The sequence below is a fragment of the Cololabis saira genome, chromosome 5 (genome assembly GCF_033807715.1).
Source record: "Cololabis saira isolate AMF1-May2022 chromosome 5, fColSai1.1, whole genome shotgun sequence".
In the NCBI taxonomy this organism is placed as follows: domain Eukaryota; kingdom Metazoa; phylum Chordata; class Actinopteri; order Beloniformes; family Belonidae; genus Cololabis; species Cololabis saira.
In genome coordinates, this window is record NC_084591.1 from 30,062,648 (window position 1) to 30,083,602 (window position 20,955).

General features: G+C 40.5%; 1 protein-coding gene across 4 annotated transcripts in view; it reads left to right on the plus strand.

Moving 5' to 3' along the window:
• Positions 1 to 20,955, plus strand: part of lrrc4ca (leucine rich repeat containing 4C, genome duplicate a) — a 93,973-nt gene that overhangs the window by 25,539 nt on the left and 47,479 nt on the right. The window contains exon 2 of one of the 4 annotated variants that reach the window (XM_061721502.1): positions 15,147 to 15,228. The exons of the other annotated variants lie outside the window; for them this stretch is intronic. The gene's annotated coding sequence lies outside the window, so the exon portion shown is untranslated. The remainder of the gene's footprint in view (positions 1 to 15,146; positions 15,229 to 20,955) is intronic. 4 annotated transcript variants of the gene reach the window in all.

Here is a 20,955-nt window from a genome sequence, read left to right on the forward strand (position 1 = left end):
CTGGCACATCTATTTCATTTTCTGGCCCACATTATAATACATTTGGTCATTAAAGAAAAACTACAAGCATAGAGAAGCACTCTAGAGACATTCATCCCAACCATGAGCTGGCCAACTTTGGATTCTTCTCAAAGACTTCTGAAACACTGCAGCATATGCATACTGCTCTGCTCTTCAAGGTGGTGGGAGATATTTTTTTTTTTATCACAACATACCATGACTTGACTTACATTGTGACCATGACCATCATGGCCTTTGGGGATAGAAGGGTCTGTTGCTAATTCAAGATCCTCTATTCAGGTATTAAGGTGTAATATATTGAAAGTACCTTTGTCCTTATTCTCTTTTCTATTTAAAACGAAAAATTAAATAAGTGCATACAATTAAATAGTGAGATATTTTAGGTGTTTCTTGTGCTTCATTTAAAAGTCAGGGCTTCTTTCAAAGTCTGATCCTCACTGCATGTTTTTGGAACTGTATTTGTGACAAAGAGATTGATGAATACCTAAAAAAATTATAGTCATGTTTGAAAAGAGATGTTTCTTTAATTATTCATGGTGTTGTCTCATCAGACTTAATAAAGACTCCAAAGCCATGTTTAAGTTTGGAATCAAATGATCCAGACTGCACAAGTATGAGATTGAAGACCCTTTATTTTCACATTCATGTTTAGAAATGTTAAGGACCAGGGAATGTGACGGACCCACATGCAGCACAATGGCACGGAGTGTTTAGTAAAAGTCTTTATTAAAGTCAACCTCATAGCAGGTAATAGAGCAGAGTTCAGTCCTCAGGATTGTGGCAACGCTCAGAGTCGCAGGAGAGCGAATACCAGAAAACAGCTGGTGTGAGTGCTCAGTAGATCTAAACTGAGAGTGGGTTAATATTCACTTGCAAGATGCTTACTAACCTGGTGTGTGTAATATTGCAGTACAGGTTTCTGTAGCTGTGTCTTTGGCTGCCATTCAGCTTAGCAGTACTGGGAAAATCTTCTCCCCGTCTCCATCTAATGAAGGGTGTGTCTGACATAACTATGCTCTTGTTTCTGGATTTTGAAATATTTGATCATTTAACAGTTTTGTTACCATATTAGAGAACTAGATGAAATGGAGAATGCCTCGAGACCTCACACATCACCTTTGTATTCAGTTTCTCAATATTCATAAGGGGAAGAAAAAAAAAATTACGAAAAAAAAGGAGCTTATGATATTGTGGTGCATAGAGGAATAGTTTGACAGGAGCAATGCTGCCATCACATAAGCGTAAATGACCTTTGTCTGAGGCCGTAATACCACACCATTTTTGTCTTTGATCTGGAGTTTATAGTGCTAATTTCATACCCCCCCCCCAAGGAAAAATGACAAAAAATAACAAAAAAAACCTACAGGACACGATTTGTATGACCTCAAGACACATTTTCATAGAATAAAAAAATAAAAAATTGTGAATATAGTTCCGTATCGAGACAGCAGCTGTCCCTGTGTATTTATATGAGCTATATCGGCTGCTAAATGGTATTGATGCAGTGCCTTCTGAAGGATCCCGGATCACAGTTGCCCAGGTCATGCACTTAAATTCCTCCCAATGGCTTTACTTGTTTAATTATATTATGGTCTCGTTCCTATTCCATTCTAATTTTTCATCCCAAAAAATGTTTCTCATTGACTCATCCATTCCTGAATGCCACCTTAATATCACATATTGATTAATTTTCTTTAGACTGTCCCAATTTCTGCGGATTTGCATTATTAAAATAGTAATCTGAGTGTTTAAATAAGCTTGCAAATAGACATTGTAGACTTTGTGCATAATGAATTATGAAGATTATACAGAATCGTACTAGCAGGAGTACTGACGGGCTCTGGATTTACCACGTTTAAGATTAATTGTTCTAACCAAAGCAAATCTATTATTATTTTGAATTCACCATACTAAACTTTGTCCCGCTCTGATATGTATTTATATTTCCTTGGTTGTGTTTGTGTTGTATATTGTCATTAGTTTAACCAGGAGGTTATATGATACAGCTTTTTTGTGGGTGTTTGTTAGCAAAAGTGCTAAAAAGTAACTGTCTCATATGCATAAAATTTTGACTAGATGTGGGGTTAGGCTGAACTAAGAAGTGATTAACTTTTGATCTCCTTCTGGATGTAGTTTTTTTTTTTTCCAGTGTTAGTAGATTTTGTGATGCTTTTTTCTGTTATTTCTAGTCTACAGATATAAATTGGTTAATTTGCTAAACCTTTGTCATTGAACATATTTAAGTTTAAGTTGCATCCTCATTGAAAAGTGTTAATAAAGAAAAGTATGAAAAGTATTTAAGATACAAATATCATCTTTTTCCTATCAACTCGCTGTTTACTTAATTATTTCTGCACATTCTGTCGATCCATATTGGCCCAGTCGTATCTGTCTGATGTACTTCAAAGCATTCAAGTCTGGGACAGGACTTTTTTGTATATTTTGTTCTGAAGTGATTGTTCTCTCTAACTCTTTCCAAAACCAAGTTCTTTAAACTCTCCCCCCATTTTCATTAATCTGCTTCACATTTTTTCTTTAGCTAATTACAGTGTGGTTTATGCAAGGTAATTGGTTTGGATAAGTGTTTGTCCCCATTTGCCACATTTTTCAGCTCATGTGATTCAGAACCTGGCAACTTGTGTGCCTTCAATCACGTTGCTTTTCCAGCAGAGTCACAATACCCTGGCTGATTTCAGCTGTACTGTTCTCTTGCTAATGGGAAAGCTAAAAGCGGCTGATTGCTAGACCATCGCACAAGTGAGGCAGGCTTGAGGCGATCAAAGCTCCTTCGGAAAGCAAGCACATCAGCACTATTGTTAGGACATAGCAGGAGATTAGCCCTGGTGGCTGTATGTGAGCTAGTAGGCTTGCCTGTTGTTCTTTGTCACATGCTAACCCAGCCGGCCCCTGCTGTTACCGCCATCGTGTCAAAATGAGTGAGAATAGCTGCAGATAAGAATTCTTTCCCTGCTAGCAATGCAGTCAGTCCAACTACAATCCCTGTGATACCACCACTCCGGTGATCATAATGAATCTGCATTCATTTTAACCCATCACTTTGTATGACTCTGATGATTCACTACCAATTCTTTTTCTTTTTTACCTTGTCTGCACACATATTAATGGTTAATACCATGCTGATAAAAACCCAAGGCATAGCCTATATATGTGCATTTAGGGCTGGGCGATATGGCCTTTTATTAATATCTCGATATTTTTAGGCCATGTCACGATACACGATATATATCTCGATATCTTGCCTTAGCCTTGAATTAACACTTTGATGCCTACAATCACACCAGTAGTCTATGTTGATTCTATATGTCTACATTAAAACATTCTTGTTCATACTGCATTAATATACGCTCATTTTAAACTTTCAAATAAGTCAAATTTACCAAAACTGTATTTATTAAACAGTTACTAAGCGGTGAGTGGCATAAACATAAAAAGTGTCATTTCAAAACAGAAAGTGCACGTTGCATCTCTCTGACTCCCCGTATGAAGAACATCTGCTAAGAACATGTTCTGGTCCTGGTTTTACCTGGTTTTACCCGGTTTTCTGGGGGCCCCTCATCAGCATAACAATGAAAGTGTTTGCCGTGATTCTGGATTATACTTCCCAGTGGCTGCATGTATAAACTGAACAAGATTGGCCCTAACACTGAACCCTGTGGGACACCATAACAGACCCTTGACTGTTCTGAAAAAACCTCATGTACATGAACAAACTGGAACATGTCAGATAGATATGATGTAAACCAAAGTAGAGCTGTCCCTTTAATCCCAACAACATGCTCTAACCTGTGCAGTAAAATGCCATGATCTACAGTGTCAAAAGCAGCACTGAGGTCCAGTAGAACCAATATGGACACTAATCCCTTATCTGAGGCCATAAGAAGGTCATTTGTGACTCGAACCAGTGCTGTCTCTGTGCTGTGATGCATTCTGAACCCTGACTGAAAGACTTCAAACAGATAATTTCTATACAAATAGTCACATAACTGGCTTGAAACTGCCTTTTCCAGAATTTTAGATACAAATGGAAGGTTGGAAATTGGCCTATAATTAGCCTATAAGGTGTCTGGGTTAAGAGAAGGTTTTTTAAGTAAAGGTTTAATTACTGCCACTTTGAAAACCTGTGGTACATATCCTAAGCTTAGGGATAGGTTGATTTGGTCCAGTATTGTCGCACCAATAAGAGAAAAAACATTTTTGAATAGTCTAGTGGGGATGGGGTCTAACATACATGTGGGACGACTTAGCTCTATTAACGAGTGAGGTCAGCTCAGGGAGATCTATATGATCAAAACAGTCTAGAGTCAAGTCAGAGCCTAGAGAAGTCGCTAAAACTGAAGAAACGCCCACAACCGGCTGGTTGATTTCTTCTCTAATTCTTGTGATTTTACTGTTAAAGAAGCTCATAGTCTTCACTACTGAGAGCTGCAGGAATGCACGGCTCCACAGAGTTGTGACTCTTTGTCAGCCTGGCTACAGTGCTGAACAGAAAACGTGGGTTACTTTTGTTATCCTCTTATCAACGTTGAATAATAAGCTGTTCTGGCTTTGCGAATGGCTTTTTTTAATATACTATTAGAATATCTTTCCATTTACGATAGGAGTCTACAGACAGTACCACTTCCTTTCCATTTTACGCACGTTTTGTTTCAACATGCGGATATCTGAATTATACCAGGGAGTTAAGCTCCTGTGGCTAGAAACCCTCCTTTTCAAAGGAGCAACTTCATCTAAAGCTGAATGCAAGAAATCAGTAGTGTTACTAACAAGAAAATCATCATTAGAGGTAGAACCCAGGTCAATGGCCTCTACTGCTTCACTATTTTCCACTGTCGTAAGATGAGCAATGGCCTCCTTAAATTTAGCAATAGCTTCATCAGACAAACATCTGCTAAAATAATACCTCCTACTTTGCACTTCAACATCGACAATATTAAATTCAAACGTTATTAAATAATGGTCGGATAAAAGGGAGTTTACAGGTGACACCAACAGATCATCAGTTTCAACACCGTAGGTGAGAACGAGATCGAGAGTATAATTAAAACAGTGCGTCCGTTTGTCCACTTTTTGTGAGATACCCATTGATTCTAGAAGAGAATTGAAAGCTAATTTAAGATTATCGCTTTCAACATCCATATGAATATTAAAATCACCCACTATGATGAATTTATCTGTACTGATCAATAATCCAGAAAGGAAATCTGAAAATTCAGACAGAAACTCTAGATAAGCACCAGCAGGGGGCCGGTACACTACCACTAACACAACTGGCTTCTCTGATTTCCAGCTCGGAAATTTCAGACTAAGCGTGAGGCTTTCAAATGTATTATAATTGCACTTAGGTTCAATTTTTGTTTGGAGACTGGAGTTAAATAGCTGTGACTCCTCCGCCTCGGCCCGTGTTTCTAGGAATGTGATGATTAAAGTAGCCGGGCGGAGTCGATTCATTCAAACTAACATACTCTTCCTCCTGTAACCATGTTTCTGTTAAGCAGAAAATATCACTCCTGCTCTCTGTAATTATATAATTTACTAACAGAGACTTGGAGCCTAACAATCGTATATTTAGTAGTCCGCATCTAATTTTTCGGTCTCTTATTGGTACCAAATGTGCATTGGTTTTAATTTTTACAAGGTTATTTTGGTTAACACCTCCAAAACGCCGCACCTGGTGAATTTTTGGAGGGTGGGGAACTGCAACCACTTCTATTTTGCTAGGCACCTGGTTAGAGTTGCCAATTACATCATGTAATCCTATAGTTTTAGAGTCGCCAATTACATAATGCAATCCTACAGTTTTATTGGCAGGCGTTGGTCCTCGGGAAGCAGCAGATAAGTGTCTTAAACTGCAGCTCTGCATCCTGGCCTGGACCCTGCATTGTCAGGGGGACTGTCTAATAAAACTGGCCAAATTACTAGAGACAAGAGCAGCACCAATCCGGGTGGGATGATTGCCGTCTCTTCTAATCAGACCGGGCTTTCCCCAGAACGTCTCCCAATTGTCAATAAAGGCCACGTCATTTTCTGAACACCACCGATACAACCAGCGACGGAGCGAGAGCATGCGACTAAACATGTCATCGCTGGTCAGATTGGGGAGGGGACCAGAGAAACCTACGGAGTCCGACATGGTTTTGGCGTAGTTACACACCGAGACAATATTCATTTTGGTCACTTCCGACTGGCGAAGACGGGAGTCATTAGCTCCGACATGGATGATAACTTTACCAAATTTACGATTACCCTTTGCCAGTAGCTTCAAATTTGCTTCAATGTCTGGCCCCCGGGATGCACCTAACTATGGTCGCTGGAGTCGGCCTCACATGCCTGACTATGGAGTCGCCAATCACCAGGGCACATGAAGCGGGTGGTGGTGTTCCGTGCGCCCTTTAGGACTACGCTTCCTCCGAACCGTCACCCACCGGCCCTGCCTGGCCGGCTGCTTGGGAGCTGCAGGGGAGCGGCTAGCGGCTGCTGCTACAGGCCGGTCTGCCGCTAGCTTAGCCTGGTTAGCTGACGAGTCTATCGGACTATGGTCAAATTGGCGGAACCGGACCTCTGACTGAGCCTCGCCACCAGTCCTGCAAATAAACTACACTTTAAGCACTTACCGTCTTCGCTAAAGGAGGCAGAGGAATAACTAAACATTTCACACACTGAGCAGCAAAGAGGTGAAACGGTGGGAGAAGGAGAGGCCATGCTAAGATGCTAACAGAAGCTAACGGACAGAAAATGTATCGGTGATTGGTGACAATGAAAGTTGCGGAAGAGAAAACGAGCGAGTGTTGAAATAAAGACAGAAATGTACCAGATATAGTGCTATTTTACCAGAAAACAATCTAAGTTTAGACAAAAAAAGTCGGGAGAGATCAGAGCCTGCCAACGCCGTGCAGCAGCAACAGACCGCAACACCAGGAAGCGACGAGATGCATGACGCAGTACGTTACCCAATCAGCAAGCCAGCAAGATCCCAGCAAGAAGGAAATTACTGCTGTCAATGGAGGCTCAAATCCTCCATGGCAGGACCCTTTCATACCGCATTCTCACAGACAAAGATGCACATTCACGCACCGTTTCCCCCCTCCCCGGGGGGGTCCAGCACCGCCAGAAGGCAACCCAGGCTGCGCGGCGAGCCCTGCCAGGCCTGGGCATCGCGACCCACCTATCCCAGGCCGGCGAGGGAACGCGGGTGATGTTGGCCCCTCTCCCGCCCCTGGTGTTGAGTGCATGTAATTAATGCAATAAAAACAGGGAGGGGGAGGTCAGAGTATCACACTGACAATGAACCCCCCCCCCTCCAGAACTAAGTATCCTTGTTAAATGTATTTATTAAATGTTGAATGTGCAGTCTACAGTGTTATTAAAACCGTGAGGCGGGGAGTACCACTACCAATTCTTAATTCTACTGATTCAGGAAGGTGACAATCTCAAACAACTCCTAGTAATCCACAACAGAGAAGGATGAACATAACTGCTGAAATAGACAAAACATGACACAGAAGAAGAAGAAACAATACTGTATTGTCCCCAGCAGGGCAAATCAACGATATAGACTGCCAATTAAACCTTGGTAGATTGAAAATTGCATCGAAAGACAGGATCACTGAGGCTGTAAATTACATGCTGTCTGTGTCATTCATTCCCAGCACGTAAGTATTTCCAAGCCACAAAATGTGCCTGCATTTGTTCATACAACATGCAGTGCATGATTAATTAGCAGACAGATTGCTAAATGGTGGCGAACATGGTTTGATGTGCAGAGGTAAAGACAAGGCTCTCCATGGATTTCAATAATGTCCTCTATGCCCTGCTCCCTCTCTCCTTCTCTTCCTTCTCATCCTCCTCTCCCATCTATTTCTTCCTTCCTTTCTATATTAAGCTCTTCTGGGTTAATCATTCCTAGAGGACGACAGCACCAAAGTGCTGCGAAAAGTGACACGCAGCTGTGTAGAGCTGGGTTCTTGTGCAACCACTTCCAGTGATTACAGACCCTTTAAGGGATAACCACACATCTTAGTGCACACTGCCTTCAGCACTCTACGCAAGAAGTGATGAGTTTTAACATCCTGTCTTGGCTTTGTCTCATTCACGCAGAAGCAATTCCCTTGACCTTATTCATTTATCCTTATATTTACGTGTCCTTTTACTGTAGCACCACAAGAGGGTTTTCTAATATTGATGTTATTATATAGTATTCCTTCACCTCTCCTCACATACTTGAACCCTTTTTTCAGCGCACGGATCCAGTGGGAGGCAAATGCTCTAATTCATTTCTTCTCATATGGGGGATATGTCCTGCTCTGATGGATGGCTTCGGCTCTCCCAGTCCCTCTGTAGCTCAGAGTTTACAATAGAATCTGATTTGAATATTGCAAAGGGCAGCATTTTCAAATAGAATAAAATAAATAAAAGATGCATACTGTACAGTAAAGCAAGTACAATACACTGACAAACAATTCCCTTACAACAACTACAAAGAGCTGTGCACCCATAGACACACTAGAAGCAATTGATTCAGTATCAGAACAGACATTCATGTGAATAAAGCATATATTATTCACCAGTGCATACAAATGCAGGACATAAATTAAATGATTAAAATAGGATGATGAGGAGGAGGAGGGTCCATTGAGAGTATGGAAATAACCATTAAAGTGTCCTGATGTCCTAACATGAAATCAGTGGCTGACAGTAATCCTTTAGTCTGCCTCATGTCCAAATTAGTCTGCATGGAACTCTCTTAATCAATGTGGTTGCAAACTGTGATGTGATGTGACTGCTAACATGGAGTCTCTCTGTCTCCCTCTTTCCTCTTCCACACTCACCCACACACACACCCTCAGTCACTCCCAGGGTCTCCAGCTAAAGTTAAATGTCTGCCAGCTGAGCATGTCCCTCAGTTGGGCTTTTGTTCGCCTCCAGCTGAAGCCCTGTAATTTGTCTGCCAGCAATTTGCCAAGACTGAAGGTTTAATGTTGCCAAGTTTGTCAGAATTTCTACATAAAAGTAGAAACTGTTAAATTGTGTTCACATTAGATCTTACTGGAATCTTATTTTAAAAAGAGGGTATTCGGATAATTAGCGAAGGAGTATCTGTGTCAAATCCCAAATTTGTGTTTAGTGCTGTGAAGCAACGGTGAAGGTACTGGTTCACATCCCTGCTGGAGTCTCGTTGTGGAGTTTGTGTTCTCTGCATGCTTGTGTGGGTTTTCTCCTGGTAGCCCGGTCCCTCCCACAGACCAAAAACATGCATATTATGTTGATTGGTGATTCTGAAAAGTGTGAATAATTATGGTTTTTGTCTCTGTGTGGCATGGCTAGTAATGACCGGGATAATCTCCCACACCCCCTGTAACCCTGAATCAGATTGAGTCAGGTAAAGAAAACAAATGAATGAAGGTGTTGTGTACTGCAATCAGACTGTGTCTGTGGTTCCTATCAGGAGAGGAACACATTTTTTTTTCTTTCCTTTTCACCACGCAGCTAAAGCTATCCAGGAAAACTAAAGCTTTAGGAATCCAGATCTATCAGGATTGCTTCCATGGTCACCCCCCAAATAATGTCGGCATGTAATCATTGTTGTGTGATTCCTGTGGTTGATGACTTTCATACTCCGGCTCCGCTTCTGGTTTGAAAGCGTTTGGCTGGATTTCTGGACATGTCATTGCTGAAAACCTAAGTAATCTCTCAAAGTTTTATTGATCGTACCTTGGTTTGGAGCTTTGTGGTTGGAGAGCCCCCTCACACACACGCAAGTACGCACGCACACACACACACACACACACACACACACACACACACTCACACTCACACTCACACTCACACTCACACACACACACTCAAGAACCACCAGACATTTACCAGTTAGAAAACATAATCTAAGAATTTAAGAAAGAAGCCTTACTGGTGATATTTTTTCTTCTTTTTTTATCACTACAGTAAATGTAAACTGTTTGTAGATATTATGGGTGCAGAGCCAGTGTATATACCTTAGACAAGACAAAATGGCAGGAAATGGCCATCTGATGTCCTCTCTAAGTTTTTGTGTTACAGTTCTTGTGTTCTGTAATATATTACTTCTTTCAATTTAGTTGGCATACTGCAATGACAAAGAGACACATTTGGTGTACATTTGGATGTGTTTGCTGAGATTCTTCACATATGCAGTAATTCATTACTGGTTAAAATAACACTAACAATGCTTTCGCGTAAAAGCAGTTTTGAGCTGTTGTGGGGTTTCACTTCACTCTGTCTTGTGAGCGAATCCAAAACAAATCTGTATAACTCTTTTGTTTTGATCCATGGTTTATTGGTACCAAATTAAATGTGCAAGCTCTTGAGAGAATGCATCAGTAAAACTCAGAGGCTGAGACACTCAAAAATCTGAGTGGGAGACATGTACAGTAGCAAGGGGGTTTTACTCTTCTGTTCACTTCGCCTTTCCTCACTCTTGCTTTGTCTCTTTCCATTTTGTTCGGCATTGCTCTGTGACAACATTTTTCCCAAAACAGAACCATAAACCATGGTACTGTGTCTTCGCACCTGTGGTATTTTGGGAGAACAGTTGTGCACTTGTCTTATTATTAAACTCTGGTTATATAAACCATCAGGGGATACCACTAATGCGTAATGATTCACCATAATTCAATTGTATAACTGACCTGTTTCAAAAAGGAAAATAGAGATATGTTTTTGTGAGAATGTGTTTGGGGAGGGTAGCGTTATCTAAATCACTTCATGTTCACTGATTATTTTTTTTACAGTGACCTCACTCTACCAGTGATTAGGGGTGGGTTAAAAATATCGATATATCGATATTTTATCGATATGCATGTGTAGGAACGATTATCGATACATAAATCCAAGTATCGATTTAAAAAAAAAAAAAAAAAAATTTTTTTTTTTTTTTTTTTTTTTAAATCCCGATTTTTTTCCCCCATTTTATCAACCAGTGCTCCTACCTAAGTCAGTCCTGGGCATTGCTCCATCTACCAACCCCGGGAGGCCCTGCACTGAGCTCAAGTCTCCTCCTTATCCTGAGGAGTGAGCAGGCTGCTTCTTTTCACCAGGCAGGGTGGGGTTTCTCTGGCCGGACGTGGCGCGTGGAAGGATCATGTTATTCCCTTATTGTAACCAGAATATCGATATCGTATCAAATCGTATCGTATCGGAAATCGTATCGTTTTGGGACCTAGTGTATCGGAATCGTATCGTATCGGGAGGTCAGTGATGATACCCAGCTCTACCAGTGATGTGTACTTATTTTAATGTATTTTTAAGTTTCTTCGAGTTATTACAGAGAATAATTGTATATCTCATCACAGTCGGTCTTGCAAGACTCAGCAAGAAATGTTTATCTATGTGACTCTTCTTAGAGGAATAGTCAGAAAAGCCAAAACATTATGTCACAAATTGAAAATCAGAATTCACATAATTGAAAAATGTGTTGATGTAGCAGTGAAGTGTTCTGGGGTACGGAGTGGAGGTGTGGGAATGTGTGTGCTGTGTGTGGAGTGAACCACTGGACTCCACTCTTTATCTCTCTTCAAAAGATTGTGTCTTGTCGCCCACATGCAACTCATGCATTGTATGCAGAGCTTTGTTTGGCTATACAACTGTAAATTTGGATACAAATTGAATTCAATGACCCTTCATCATTATTTTCCCTTATTAAAAAGCATACAGTACAAGTCAATCTTCATGAATATATGTATATTGTTTTTCTTCACACACAAACATCTCCCTCATTTGCATTCCTACCAGAGGTCATCGACACACAAGAGACAGGAATGCCGGAATAAGTTCCAGTTGATGAGGGCAACATACAAGTAAAAAAATCAGGTTATAGTTTCCATGTTGCACATAGGCTCAAAAATCCTGTGATCCACTGTTGGATGATGTGTGCTTTAAGATTTTAGAAGCTACCTTTTCAAATTGTTACTTATATGTGCAATGTTAAACCACTGTTTTAAGACGGTCTGCTTTTAGAACAGTATAGATTTTACATGGAAAAATAAGAAACTGGAACATCAACTGACATGTACTTTAAATTGTTTTTATTGGTTTTGTTTGTTTCAAGAAAATTAGAATACTATTTTAGACGGTTTTGTTAGTTTTAAGAATCCTAGTCAATAAAATATTTTTTACTACAATGGCAAAGAGAGTTGTGCTTAAAATAAGAACATTTTGACTAGAGATGCACCGATCAGGATTTTAAGGGCCGATCATCGATAACCGATCCCCAAAATCAGTATCTGCCAACCCCGATATTGCCGATCACCGATCACAGCGTGAAATCCATAAATTTGTCAATATTGTTGACTCATGTACACAACATTGACATTGTATTTGTCACAAGGTGTGGTTGTTGAGAACCCAAACGCAGGAGAGCAGGAGGCAGGAGTTGCAAAAGCAGGATTTATTAAACAAAAACCAAAACCAAAAGCGCTGCAGAGCAGGGTTGACCAAAAACACGACAACAAAAATCTAAGAGCATGACAGGACAACACAGAGGGTGGAAACAGTACGGACCAGCAGGGAGCAGGGAAAGACAAGACCAGATATACACAGGGGATAACAAGACACAGGTGCGGACAATCAGGGCAGATGGGAAACAGGACGGACAGAACTGAAAACACAAACTGGGGGAAATATCAAAACCCTGGCAGTATTATGAGGTATAAAAATTAGGCGATGAGAAAGTATCTTGAATTGACTGTTTTATTTCAGGCTGAGGCAATATGCAATATTTCACCCTCTAGAGACTCTTAGAGATGACTTGGACTTGCTTACAAAGAGTAAGTGTAGCTTACTACAAAGCTTTCTTGTGGTAATAAATGTGTGTACAACATGTGCAGTGCACCAACACAGACAACGGCAGATATTTCATTCTCTTAGAGTTGATAAAAGTTGTTAACAATAAACCTTAGTTTTTGCTGTGGAAAAAGGAATTCAATCTTAAAAAAAAATATTAGTTATGAATTAATAAGCTTTGTGAGAGCTTTAGCGATAGCATCCGCCACGTGTGAGAAAACTCTTGTGAGTGAAACACAACTCTTCACACTAGAGCTCCAAATGTCAGTCGTGAAGCCGACTGACACGATTATCGTCCTGCACAAGTCTTTAGACTGTATATAGTCTGGTATAACTCTGGCGGACATTCATCAGTAAAATATTCACAAATCTGCAGCGTGCACCGCGGATCCAAGCAGCTAACGAAGCGTTTAAACCCAATGTCTTCTACAATAGAAACCGGCTGATGATCAAGACTTATGAATTAATTACCTTACGATGTAGTTCTTTATTTTTTTCGCTGTTGATGCTGTCATTTATAGGTCTCTGTTACGGGTGAGTTAGCTGCATTGCTGCACGCTCCTTTTCTTTCTCTGCCTTAGCGGCAGCCAACTTTGAAGTCTCAATATACTATTTTGTGTGAGAAACTTTCAAATGTCCTATCAGCTTCGTTGTGTTGAAATTCTTTTATAACATTCATCCTCGGGGTATTTCCTTTGCACACACTTTGAAAACTGCAAATTGGTTGTCCTCTTGGGAGATTGTAAAACTCCCATACCAGCGACGCCATTTTCAGTGTTGATGATCTGTAGAGACTGCCGCGCCTCCCTGGGACATCTGGGTCTGAGATGTGGGAATGCACGCGCGTTTGTTGTAAACGTCATCGGATCGGCCTGCTTTGAACAATTATTTTGAGAACACCGATCAAAACCAATAGGGGCACTATCGGCCGATACCGATTGGTTGTAGATCGATCGGTGCATCTCTAATTTTGACTAGATTATTGGAATGTGAGGCTCATTTCGAGTGGGCCTGTTTTTACAGTGCACTTAATACTGACTTTAACTTAAAGAGTTAGTTTGTTCTGAATCTTGCTTTTTTCTTCTACATATTATTTTGAGGTTGACCAAAATGTTTTTATTTTATGCTTTTATGGCTGATGCTCATGATTAAAGAATGCTAAATGATCGGGCAATAATTAATTCACTACATCTAACGGAATCAGTGCACTCTCTTTTATTTTAATAAAGACACTGAAAATTAAATATGGATGTACATTAAAACTTTTATAATACAAGACAACGGTGCCATGCCTGGCCCTCCTCCCAGAAGAAAGACAAAAACACATAAATGATGAAATAAATGAGAATCTGCTCATTTCTGGGAATGTTTCTCTCCCTCCAGTGTCTTGCTTGCTTTCCAACACAGCAACATCATCAGGGAAGTACAAGCTTAGTTATCATGTTTAATTTGTTTCCTACTGTGTCTCTTGGGTTCTTTGCTGGATTATCGAAATGATTTGATCTCTTTTGTTGCACACAGTTTGTATGCTAATGAATAAAAAAAAGAACATAAGCGCACAGGCACACATGAAAACAAGAATGAAAAGACTTTGAACATGTCTGACTTGTTTTCCTGTGATATCATACATTGTTAAACACTGATTTGCTTTTAAAGATTTTAGAGTATCACTTGATTTCTGTGAATAAGCATCAGCATCCTAAGGTGACTGAAGGACAAGTTCAGACTAATGTGAATACTATTATTATACACCAGTGGTCCTCACTCCTGGTCCTCAAGAGCTGCTGTCCTGCATGTTTTTGATGTTTCCCTGCTACAGTAAACCCTGATACAGATGACTGTGTCACCAACAGAACTGTGCAGACCGGGAGGAAAGATTGGTGATGACCACTAATTAGAATCAGGTGTGTTGATGTAGGGAAACATCAAAAACATGCAGGACAGCGGCTCTTGAGGACCAGGAGTGAGGACCACTGTTATACACTATAATAACAGTGATATCAGACCAAACAGGTTTAATCATCAAACACAGTACTCTGGGTCAAAATAGCGTTCCTATACCAGCGCATGTGCAGTGCACGAGGACTCAGTCACCCCAGAGTGGTGAACAATGACCCATGCGGAGGTTCTGCTTTGATAATTAAAGTTCATTGGTTTCCCATTGCACTTTTTTATTTATAGCGTAATTCAATTTGGCATGGGTGACAAAATAAATAAATAAATAAATAAATAAATAAAGTGCACTTTAGAATCTAATTGATGCTGGTTTCTCTCTCGTCCTGCATCCTCAGCATTCTTCCTCTCCAACCAATGAAGTCAACTGGGTGGGGGATGGAATTCAAAGGGACGTAGAAGGGAAGGAGAGAGGCAAAGGTAGGAACAGACAAGAAAAGGGGAAAGAAGTGAAGGAGGTTGCTGTGTGGGGGGAAAGGGAGGGTGCAAATTTGATTTCTTCCACATCTATTGTTAACACGGGGCTTAGAGAGGCAGTGAAAGCCGAGTCCATTTTCTGGTTACTGTTGTGAGGAAGATTAGCAGAGCCTCAGCTTGTTTCTATTTGAGATATAATGAAGTGTGTTTCTATACAAGCCCCTTTCCACATGTGTAGCAATCCCCCCACCCACCCCTCCATCTCACACTCTTTTTCTCTGCCTCCACAGAAATGTAGACGACTGTGTTGTTTTTTTTGCTGCCCAGTATCACAAGAAAACATGTTATAATTGGTATGTGGGCCCATAACCTATGGGAAGAAATTTGTGAGATGACAACATAACTCTTAGCTGACGTCTGATATTGTGGTACACAAATGTACATGAATATCAATATGTGTAACCAGTAAGCATGTATGCACTTTCTAACCAGTAACCAGTGAAATATCTAATCCTAACCATTATTTTAAACGTTAACTCCTAACTATTGACCGTAGGTATAAAAGTGAAAAGATTGTGGAAAACATTGGTTGGATGGATGTTAATCTCATAGTCTCATTAAAGTGACATCATTCTTTACCCCTCTTTATAACAAAATAATTCAAATCAAAATGCGTAACAATGGTGTAACTATATAGTGACTAGCACCCTGTTTCTCACGATAGTAAGGTGAAAACCAGTCAGGCAGTCTTATTCATTACACAGCTTTAGTCTTTATTGTGAACTACTTTCTGCTATAGACCAGACTGAGATAGAGAAATGGAAAACTACTGGGGTGCCACACTCTTGCCATGTGAGATTTCACAAAGGCAAGCTCTGTTGCTGAGGAACACTTTACTGTTGCGACACTGTCATCTTAATTATGTACTTCTTCAAAACCTGCACTGCCATAAAGCCTGGAACCTTTCCCTGATGGTGGAATGGGGAATGAACTGTCTTAGATTGGTCTGAAAATATGAGCTCCCTGGCATACTTTGTACAGCAGTCTTATTTTTAGTATCTTGACTTTTTCCAGCTATGGGGAACTTCCCAAATGGCCTGAATGTAATACTGTACTTGACAACTTTGTTCATCAACAGAAACTGAGAGCAGAAGCAAAGCCTTTCATTGGCTCCCATGACAACACCGGGATGCATGGAAAAGGCTATATAGCTGTGGCTTTATGAAGATTATGTAGCCCTACTTCTCAGATCCCAATAACTTACTCTGGTCCTTGTGGAGAAGAGGTGTCATCCAAGATGGTCGCACCCAAGGTTAATCTGAGTAGAGAAACTGAATGATAACAGGAAAGCAACAGAGGGGTTGAGGGAGGACAAGAAGCTCTTTTAATGACTCTGGGGTGTAGTGGGAATGCTGTTAATGAGGAGGGCTGGGATAAAAGCTCTGCTTCCTACGTAGAGAAGGAGAAGCTTGGGAGGAGCCTGATGAACCTCTCAGCTCAGCTTGCTACAGATCAGCAAAGCCAAGCTGAGCTCTGTAGACCACAGGAGTGTGGGATAAATAGAGTTTGACTGCGAGCCAGACAAAGATGGTATTGCGAATGAGGATTTTTTTATTATTATTATTCTATTCCCTTTCCACTTTTCCCAGGGAGCCAGTGGCAGCTCTATGGTGAAGATCAGAAAGGTAGAAGATGGAAAGTGAGCAGGAGTGGGAGGGAAAAAAAAGAAAAGAGAGACAGTAGCCCCGGGAGGGTACATCTCCAGTCAGTAATTCCATTGGGATTCTCCCTCCTGCTCTTCAGTTTCCATCTTCAGATAAAAAATAAATAACCTCTTCAGACAGCCTCCCTCTCCTAGAACAGAGAAATAGAGTTTTCCCAAAGAAAAGCCTTCACTTTCTATGTAGTTATCTCTCAGTCTCCCCTCTTTACCTCTGTCTCCCTGACTTTAACACACACTACCTGACCCCAAAGTCAGGAAAAAAAAACATTAAGAGCTGTACATTAACAAAACCTGACAAACTCAAATAAAGTAAGGCAGTGGACCTAAACTTCTTTCAAAACGATTTGGGAGACTGAAGTAACTGATTCTGCACTTCAGCTTTTGTTTAAATGAAAACCAACTTTGTATGATATGAAGTACATGGTGGTTTATTTCAGGTTGTACAGATTTAAAGACCTTCTAAGTACTGCTTTAAAAAAAAAGACTGACATGTAAAATCTTTGAATCGAAAGAGCATTGACTTTTTTATATGTGGGAATTTACTGTGCATGGAAAAGTAAACAAATATCAAGTCTACCTCATCAAGCAAAATATATGGTTTGCAGCTCAAAATAACTGGGAAAATCTTCAGCCTTCACAAAGAGTTGAAGGAGTCAACACCCGTCTGAGATGGGATTCGTTAATCTAGTAATCGATCACCAGTAGAAATCCTCAACACCACCAGGGGAAGACAAGATCTTCCTACATGATAGAAATCTACCCTTGACCATATTATGCACAAATTGCAGAGAGGCATGAAGTTGCAAGGACGACCACCAAGTGTCAAAGTGTCCTTGGGCAAGAGACACTGAACCTTGTATGATTGTAGAAGGAAAGCACCCCATATTATATGTGTATATCATATGAATGAGTGTAGCTATGAGTAAGAAACACATTGTTGAGCAGGAATTGAAGCTAGACAAGTTGGAAGTGTGGTATTTAATTGTGGACCATTTCGCAGTCTGTGTGAATTGAAGTTGTACTTATTTCATGCATTTCTGTCAATCAAGCCTGCTCTCCCTTTTCGGCTGTATTCAAATTATGACGACAAATAATAATGATAACTTTAAAGGAAGGGTAAGGCTTTTCTGGATGATGCCATAACGTTAGGAAATTACAACATTAAACATTAAAGAAAAATATAGCAGCAGCGCCTTTGTTTTCATTTCTTTCTTTCTTTCTTTCTTTCTTTCTTTCTTTCTTTCTTTCTTTCTTTCTTTCTTTCTTTCTTTCTTTCTTTCTTTCTTTCTTTCTTTCTTTCTTTCTTTCTTTCTTTCTTTCTTTCTTTCTTTCTCTCTCTCACACACACACACACACACACACACACACACACACACACACACACACACACACATCTCAAGTGAGCAATAAAGTGATCAACTTTAGGCCCATGTATCTTTGTGGGTAGCCACACTGAAGAAATGATTGTACCATTTCACTTTTAGCCTGTGTGTCTCTTCAAAAGTGTGTTTTTAGCTTGTGAGTAGGAGCATAGAACAATCCTGCTTATCTCTTCTCAGAGAGAGAGCATTTGCTCTGTGTGTAAGCACACCTGAGAGATCATAGCAGATGCAGCTGCCAGCCAATGAAGCTAAAAAGTAATCGAGTGCAAGATTCTTGCAGGAAAGCGCTATGATGCTGATGGCTTCTTCAAGAGAGCCTTGTGGTCGATTTTACACAATAAGTGCTCCCTCCCATATGATACAGAAAGCTTGAAGTTTTTGATTACATTTTGTGTATGCAGTACATATTATATAGTTTTATTTATAATGTTGCAGTTTCTGTGAACATAAAAGAGGTGTCATAGTTGTGATTTCCATGATAACATTATAACAAAAGTACAGCAACGTGGCTCTGGAAAAATGCAGATTCAGACATATTTTGATGTGCATCCCTAATTCTTCTCTTCCTCCTTTTATTCAACCATTGCCTGTGTTTAACACGATGCTATAATCTGGCCTTCATAATACATCCGTTTACTGAAAGCATGTCAGCATTTTCCTTTCTTAACTATTATCAGCCTCCTCTCCTGATACCTGTAATGAACACTCTGCTTAGTGCTGATATCGTACTGTAAATCCGCTTACCATCCCTTGCATTGAGCCGAATGAGGAGTGGAATGGGGTAGCTGCACTCTCTTGCATGGCTTGGAGCTGCTGCCTGATGACAAGTCTTTTGTGTGATTTTGTACATCGCGATGAAGAGAGTCCACATGGGATTCCAGAGAGCTGGGTAGAAAATCGTTTCTGTGGGTGGAAATAGACTTGTGTGTGTTCAGAAGTTGTTTAACTGAGTTATGTATTGGATTTTTCTGTGTGAGGCTTCAAAACCTTGAATACTTTAATATTTTGGTTAGCTTTTTTTTCAAAAGAGTTGGATTTCAGATTTTGTTGTAATCAACTAAATTTCACAAAATATATAATATAAATCACTTTCATGTCCTGAGCATTCATAAAAACCTACACAAAGTGCCAACATCATCACCATCTGTCAGTTTTGGGTTTTGTCACGGTTTTTGTAGTTAGGTTCCTGTCCTTGTGTTGAAGTTTTGTCTTGACTTCCCTTGTTCCCATTTGCCCTTATTGTTTGCACCTGTGTCTCATCAAGCCTTCTGTGTATATCTTCTCTTGTCTTTCCCTTGCTCTCTGCTGATCCGTACTGTTTTTTCCACCATGGCTCATGTTATGTTTTTTTTTTTTTTTTTTTGTCAAGTCTAGGCTTTTGTTTCTTTTTGTAATTCATTCTCAGTAGCCTGTTTTGTTCAATAAACCACATTTTTGGGAATCCTGCCACCTCAGTCTCCTGCATCTGGGTCCTACTCTTCCGAGTCCTGACACCATCTCTCATTCCTGGGACTCTCATTTACAAAGAAATGATTTGGATGAGCTAATTCCGAGGAATATGAACAATTAGTTCACACCCACGTCTTTGGTCCCTTTCATTCCTTTCATTTCATGCAGATCCGTGGAGAGTCTCAGCAGCTCCCGGTCAGGGTTCCCAGCCCACATACAAGCTTCCAGCATGTGTGTACGCTTGGGTCCTACCGGGCACCGTGGTCAGGCTGCACCAGGTAAGCCGACGGAATTGCAGCCGTTCTAGTCGATGACAATAATCCCCCCAAAAGAAGCCTGGCACGCCTCACAAGTGTCCTACAAGCATCCAAGCTGCTCAACTAAAGATTTAGGAAAAGGTCTGTTTTGGCATTCAACCATAGCCAACCCATCAGTTCACACATCGGAGGCACATCAGTGGTAGGAAGTTGGATACAAAAATGGAATAGAATCCAGTAAATCTTTTAAATAAAACACCATGAGAGGACGCATACTTGTACAACGAAATCTCATTCATCCTGAGGAGATTTCACCAGCTCTCTGGAATCCCATGTGGACTCTCTTCATCGCGACGTGGGACCTGAGATCACACTGAGGTCAAACTGCTGTGTAGCCAGGTCACAGTTCTTCTACACCTGGTGGGACCCAGGAGTGCTTCACAGGGTTTATTGATGAGGAACAATGTTGCAGACTTGATTGGTTTAGACTGCAAATGAAAGAGTAGGTCATCCAGCTCAGTTTGTTTATCAACAAGAAACTCTGATTTAATCTTGTTCAGTGATTATTCAACGTCCGTGAATGACTGAGCGGTTGACTCGGAGGCTAACAATGACCGATTTGGTCTTCGGTAAATGTATCAATTCCAGATTGACTGACTGATTGGGGGAGTGAGTGAGAGGGTGAAGTTGCGACTTTAATCCATGACGTGCAGCAATTCAGAATTTAAAATGATTTTAACCATGAATAAATATAATTTCTCTCTGGCCTGCTGAGGATGGCTGCTCACAATTAGGCTTTTTAAATGAAACGGTAGATTGAAGTACTTAACATTTGGAAGTCTTAGTTGGCTTTGGTTATGGCTTTGCATAGTGTTGCATGTACAGTAAGCCATGCAGCATGGTGTTTAGTTACTCTGCC